This window comes from Hemiscyllium ocellatum, chromosome 12 (assembly GCF_020745735.1).
Source record: "Hemiscyllium ocellatum isolate sHemOce1 chromosome 12, sHemOce1.pat.X.cur, whole genome shotgun sequence".
NCBI classification, from domain to species: Eukaryota; Metazoa; Chordata; class Chondrichthyes; order Orectolobiformes; family Hemiscylliidae; genus Hemiscyllium; species Hemiscyllium ocellatum.
In genome coordinates this window covers 73,915,129-73,921,128 of record NC_083412.1, presented here as the reverse complement: position 1 = coordinate 73,921,128, position 6,000 = coordinate 73,915,129, and positions in this window count along the sequence as shown.

The window sequence follows — 6,000 nt, the reverse complement described above, 5'->3', positions numbered from 1 at the left end:
CTGTGTATATTTAGTGCCTTTTAAACAAAATCATAAACAGAGTTAGTTAGCTCAGTTGGCTGTGATGCAGAGTGATACTAACAGCATGGGTTCAATTCCTGTACTGGCTGAGGTTGCCATGAAGGATTCCCCTTGCTTGAGGTGTAGCAAATTTCAGGTTAAATCGCCATCAGTCATCCCTCACTAATGTGCAAACAGGCCTATGTTCTTGTAACACCATGGCAACTTTATCTGTAATCTATAGGAGAGGCCATGGACAGGTGGTTATCTGCAATGCAAGTCTTTGTCATGATAAAAACTGTTTTTCCTACCCCAGGATGTTTGGTCACATGCTTCTCATGGATTTGAACTCAACTATCTTTTCAGTTGTACAATTGCACATGGTTAAAAGGTCAATGCTGTTCTGTACCACATCTACTGACAGAGTCAACATCCCCCACTCTAACAAAGGAATTCAAAGCCTATGGCCTCTGAAAAGCAGACACCAATCTGCATCTTCCAATATCACCGCTAAATCACATTTCAGCACAGCTTCCTCAGAAGACTTTCAAAGGATTGTTTAAAGGAAAGAAATGGCTTTCAAACTCCTCAACCACTGGCTAACCAGTCAACCCACCCCCAGAAAGGAATGTTACCTCCAGTTTGGCTCCTTCTTAAAAAGCAAGGGCTTGGTAAACTGGTATGTTTGGGTTTAAGTCATTAATCATTTACTAGGCTCTTTATTCATTCCAATCCAGTAGTGAAATTTTCATAACCCCTGAACAATGCGGCCAATGGCAAATCAGTTGGGCATATATGGTGACAATGGAAAAAAAAATGCTTCTTGTTGAGAAAGATTTTCATAGAAGGTTTCAATAGCAAGAGGTCATGTTTTGGAGGTGCCAGCATTGGACTGGGGTGTACAAAGTTAAAAATTACATAACACCAGATTATAGTCCGATAGGTTTATTTGGACATCTTCACAACCACACAATGAAGGAGCAGCGCTCCAAAAGCTAGTGCTTCCAAATAAACCTGTTGGACTATAACCTGATGTTGTGTGATTTTTAACAATGGCAAGAAGAGTAGTTGCTAGTGAATGGCAGAGGACATGTTTGCTTGCACTAACACCTCGTTATGACCTATTCTTGCCTCGTTTCTATTCAGTTTGCTACTTTCCGAGATGCAGAGAGAAACTAGATTGTGCCAATACTCAACATGGAAATCAGCGCAGTGGCTAGTGGCTGCTGTTCATTGGCACTTTTTCCAGGAATCCACCTTGGCCAATACTCACCAACATCTCACAGTGTGCCCCCATGGGCAGTGACTGCCTACTCCCTCCATTCACAAAAGTGCCAGTCTCACCTTGCCATCATGGTACAGCTTGGACTCACTCATAATACAGCTCACACTGTCAATGCTGCATTTTGAAGCTGACCAATATCTCACCTTCAATGCTGCTCCAAGGCCAAATTGTACATAGGGACAATCATCTCGTGCATCAGAAAAGGATGTATCTCAAGCCCCTTGTTGTCTTAGCATTCCCTCACTTTACAGCTGATTTAGATAAATGTGAGGTGCTGCATTTTGGAAAGGCAAACCAGGGCAGGACTAAAACACCTAATGGCAAGGTCTTGGGGAATGTTGCTGAATAAAGAGACCCTGGGTGGAATTTCATTATTCCTTGAAAGTGAAATCTCAGGTAGACAGGAACGTGAAAAAGGCGTTTAGTATGCTTTCCTTTATTGGTCGGTGATTTGAGTATAGGAGCTATGAGGTCTTGTTGCAGCTGTACAGGTCATTTGTTCGGCCACTTTAGGAATACTGCATGCAATTCTGGTCTCCCTGCTATAGGAAAGATATTGTGAAGCTTGAAAGAGTTCAGAAAAGATTTACAAGGATGTTCCCAGGGTTGGAGAGTTTGAGCTACACAGAGAGGCCGAATAGGCTGGGGCTGTTTTCACTGGAGCTGTGGGGTAACCTTACAGAGGTTTATAAAATGATAAGGGGCAAGACATGGTAAATAGATTAAGTCTTTTCCATAGGTTGGGATAGTCCAAAATGAGAGGGTGTAAGTTTAAGTTCAGAGAAGAAAGATTTAAAAGGAACTTAAGGAGCAATATTTTCACGCACAGAGTGTTGCATGTATGGATTGAGCTGCCAGAGGAAATGGTGGAGGCTGGCATAATTACATCATCTAACAAGCATATGGATGGGTACATGAATAGAAGGGTTTAGAGGGATATGGGCCAAATGCTGGCATATGGGACTAGATTAATTTAGGATATCTAGTCAGCATGGATGACTTGGACCAAAAGGCCTGTTTCAGGCTGTAGAGTTCTATGCCTCTACAACTCCTACTTGGATATTCACAGTATCTCTGACTTGCCTATTTGCCAGTTGTCATTTCATTCAAGACTTACAGACTCACAGTTGTTGTGTCTTGCCTTGCCTTTAGTGTAGACATAAAGGCATGAAACTTCTCAGGTTTGGCAGCAAGGGGCTGAATTTGTTGCTGAATGGTACTGTGTTACACCTGCACTATGTGCCAGCAGCTTACTTGGAAAACACACTTAATGTGCTTTGATCAAATGGCCGTGTCTCAAAACCTAAGGGGAGTACTCCTTAGTCAGGTCAAGATGGACTGTCAACAGTTAAGGGATATTCACAACAGGAAGTAAAATTTATTGCCTGATCTCAGTCCAGGGGTTTCAACAGGTTGATTGGCTGGTGCGTGGGCCAGACTCAGGGATTCCCTTTGCTTACTTTTGGGGTGTGGGCCATGGTCAGTCCTGCAGCTCAAGTGTAATTAGTCTGGGGGGATTAGCAGTAATTCAGTCAGAGAACTGTACAGTGGTCAGTCAAGAGTCTGATCAGTCATCAGTCAGAGCTGTCTTTTCAATCTGTCAGGGTCCCGGGCATTTGAGAATTGAAAGACAAAAGCAGTAATCAGGAATCACTGTTGTGATGGAAATGTTGGGAAATGAAATGTTGGCATTGAAGGCAGCATTCTGGATTGTAGATGGGGCAATCACAGTGAAGGTGTCACCAACAGTGTTATTAAGCAGCACCTGCTCAGCCAGAACCAGCTCAGTGACGTCCAGTTTGGGTTCCGCCAGGGCCACCCAGCTCCTGACCTCATTGCAGCCTCAGTTCAAACATGGACAAGGAAGCTGGATACCAGAGGTGAGCTGAGAGTGACAGCCCTGAACATCAAGGCTGCATTTGTTGTGGAGAAAATGTAGAGAATCACCAGGAAACGCAGAGAGTTCTTCAAGAAGTAGGTCTTTTATGTGCAAACAAGAAACCGTGACACTGAGAAAGCAGGTTCTCGAATGCCCACGAACCTCGGAGTCCGTGGATTTTAATTTTTTTTTCATCATGTTTCTGTTAGCTTATCAGCATGTCCAACTATGTTAATCAAAGTACCTCACTCCAGCTACCAGTGGAGTGATATTAGTTCCCATTATCTCTTTAGTTGTGTATTCTACTTAATGTTATTCTAATATCATGGTTAGGTATTTATTGTTGACTCTGCTACAGTGATCTTCCATTCCAGACTAACCTGTCATGATACATATTTAGCTATTTCATCTTTTACAATAGTCTCCTGTCTCAAGCTGACTCTACTAACTATTAATTAGATATTTTCATGTCATGTCCCAAAATATTTATGGTCCCAATCCTGTCATAATAACACTTAACAGAGAAACTTGCTTTATTACTTGTGTTATCTCATCTCGCCATCGTGACCTTTCAGCCTTAACCTTACTCTGCTAAATGATGTAAGAGCATTCCACTATTCTTATCCCATCCTGCCTTCCACAGACCACAAATTGCCAGTGGTCTTCATGCTTTAACCCTTCCCATGCTTTCATGTTCCTTATTTTCCACACATTCAACTGAGTATGGCATCAAGGAGCTCTAGTAATCAGGGAGCTCTAGGTATCAGGGGGCATCTCCAGGGGCTAGAGTCATACCAAACACATAGGAAGGTGGTCATTGTTTGTTGAGGTCAGTCATCTTAGCTCCAGGATATCTCTGCAGGAATTCCTCAGGGCAGCATCCACTGCTCTGTCAATGACCTTCCCTTCCACCATAAGGTCAGAAGTGGGGACGTTCGCTGATGATTGCACAATGTTCAGCACCATTTGTGACTTCTCAGACACTGAAGCAATCCATGTTCAAATGGAACAAGATCTGTACAACATCCAAGCTGACAAGTGGCAACTAGCATTCGCATCATAAAATGCCAGGTGACCATCACCAATAAGAGACCATCTAACCACTGCCTCTTGATATTCAATAGTGTTACCATCACTGAAATCCCACTATCAACATACTGAGGCTTAGCACTGAGCAGAAACTCAAATGGACTCATCACATGAAGACTGGCTACAAGAGCAGGTCAGAGGCTTGGAATAACTGCATTAAATAATTCACCACCTGACTACCCAAAGCCCGTCCACCATCTACAAGGCACAAGTCAGGAGTGTAATGGATTATTCCTCAGTTACTTCGATGAGTGCAGTTCCAACAATGCTCGAGAAGCTTGACACTAACCATGACAAAGCAGCACTACATCCATAGGCATGCACTCCCATCACCAACAATGCTAAATCCACAACCACTTCCATCTGGAAGGAGAAGGGCAGGATGTACATGGAAACACACCATCTTCAAATTCCCCTCCAAACCACTCACCGTCCTGACTTGGAAATATATTGCCATTCTTTCTCAGTTGATGGGTTGAAGTCCTGGAATTCCCTCCCCAAGGGCACTATCGGTCAGCCCACAGTGGGTGAACTGCAGTGGTTCAAGAAGGCAGCTCACCACCACCTTCTCAAAGGCAACTTCCAGATGGACGTGGTTGTGGATTTGGAAGGTGCTGTCAGAGGATCTTTGGTGAATTCCTGCAGCGCATCTCGTAGATAGTACACACTGCTGCCTGCCCGAACCCAAACCCCGGCTAACACCGCCCCTGCCCGACTCCAAACACCATCCAACACCGCCCCCTGCCTGACCCCAAACCCCGGCCATTACCGCCCCTTGCCTGACCTCAAAACCCGGCTATCACCACCCCCGCCCGACCCCAAACCCTGGCCAACACTGTCCCCCATCCGCCCCTGACCCAGTCCAACACTGCACCCCACCCCAACCCCAAACCCTATCCAACACCACCCACTATCCACCCCCAACACCGTCCATCCCCGCCCCCTGCCCGCCCACAAACCGTCCCCACCTGCCCTCCCAACCCCATCCAACACCGTCCCCCGCCCCCAACACCACCCCCTGTACAAGCCTGTCCCCCTCTCCAGGGCAAATGGACAGGATACCAACAGCATGACTGCTGCTGCTGCTACTGCCTTTTGGAGGGCGAGTCTCCAAATAGTGTGCACACACACACATGCATTGACAGGTTCCACCTGTGCCCAGTACAGGACAATGTTGGAGAGATTATCTGGGGAAAGGGGCACACACCTGTGTAGAACTCCAGCGAAAGTGTGCAGGGAGAGAAAGAGAGAGAGAGAGAGGATGGGAGGTCAGTCAGTTAGAGACGCTGCCTGCGCTCCCATCAGTCCAAGACTGTTCTCAGCAGCACTTTTAATTACTGTAAACAAAAGACGCAATCAGTGTTGGACACCCGTCTTTGATATAATGCTTTTGTCGGGACCTCAAGATCTCCTTCGGATAATCCGATTTCTGAAGAATTGGTATTGGGATAATCAAGGTTCCTCTGTACTTTCAAACAGCTGATCCGAATTTACATTGCCCAACTCCTGCCAAATTTTGGTATAGATTAGATGCACAACAGTATGGAAACAGGTCCTTTGGCCCAACAAGTCCACACCAACCCTCCAAAGAGTAACCCACCCAAACCCATTCCCCTACCCTATATTTACCCCTGACTAATGCACCTAACATTATGGGCAATTTGGCATGGTCAATTCACCTGACCAGCACATCTTTGGATTGTGGGAGGAAACCAGAGTACCTGGAGGAAACCACACAGACACGGGG